This window comes from Octodon degus, unplaced genomic scaffold (genome assembly GCF_000260255.1).
Source record: "Octodon degus isolate 3935 unplaced genomic scaffold, OctDeg1.0 scaffold00028, whole genome shotgun sequence".
NCBI classification, from domain to species: Eukaryota; Metazoa; Chordata; class Mammalia; order Rodentia; family Octodontidae; genus Octodon; species Octodon degus.
In genome coordinates, this window is record NW_004524604.1 from 8,136,639 (window position 1) to 8,137,606 (window position 968).

The 968-nt window shown below is 45.9% G+C and overlaps 1 pseudogene; it reads right to left on the bottom strand.

The window, feature by feature from the left end:
• LOC105741917 overlaps nt 1-968 on the bottom strand; it is a 17,706-nt pseudogene that overhangs the window by 14,982 nt on the left and 1,756 nt on the right.

The following is a 968-nucleotide window of genomic DNA, read 5'->3' on the forward strand; positions in this document are numbered from 1 at the left end:
GTCATGTGGTTTTCACACAAGAGAAATTGGATTTAAAGCTGCTCTAAACCATATACATGTTTGAACCTGACTACAGATTGTCTGAAATAAAAGCTATAACACACACACACACACACACACACACACTCACACACACACGTAATTTTCACAGGGCGTAGTGGTTTACATCTGAAGTCCTAGCTACTTTGAGGCAGAAAGATCAAAAGTTTGAGAGGCCAGGGAGATGGCTCAGTAGAATGAGCACTTCCCTGGTGTCTTAGTTACTCTTCTCTCCTTACTGGGACAAATACCTGACACTCACAATGGAGGATGGAAAGGTTTGTTTAGCTCACAGTTACTGGAGGTTTCAGTCCATATTCATCTGGGTCCGAGGCAGAGCAGCACATAGCAGAGGGCAACCTTTCATGGCAGCTGCGAAGAGCAGGAGCACACAAAGAGGTAGCAGCAGCTCAAGCAGCTAGCTTCTCTTCCCCCCCCCTTACATTATAATGCAAATTATCTGCCCCAGGGCAGGTCAGCATCCACACCCACAGTAATCAATCACAATCTCCAGAAGCCACCCCAACACTGCCTGAGGCTTTGGGGGGAACACCTAGACACAAACCATAACACCTGGCAAGCGCAAAGGCCTGAGTTCAATCCCCAGTTCTGCCAAAAAAAAAAAAAAAGAAAGAAAAGATAATTTGAGGCCAAACCTGGACAAATTTGCGAGCTCATGTCTCAAAATAAAAAGCTGTTGTGGATTGGGCTGGGATGTAACTCAGTGGCAGAACACCCCTGGGCCCAATACACAGCAACACACACACACACACACACACACACACACACTCATGCACACGGCAGTTTTCTACTGTGGGGGAAGTGGGAGAGCATCAGTATAATTTTAAGTACCTCACTGCAGAGAGTTTTCTACTGTGTGGTGCCAGGATTGAATTCTATTCAAGCTTAAAAAGAGAGCTAGGAAAGTC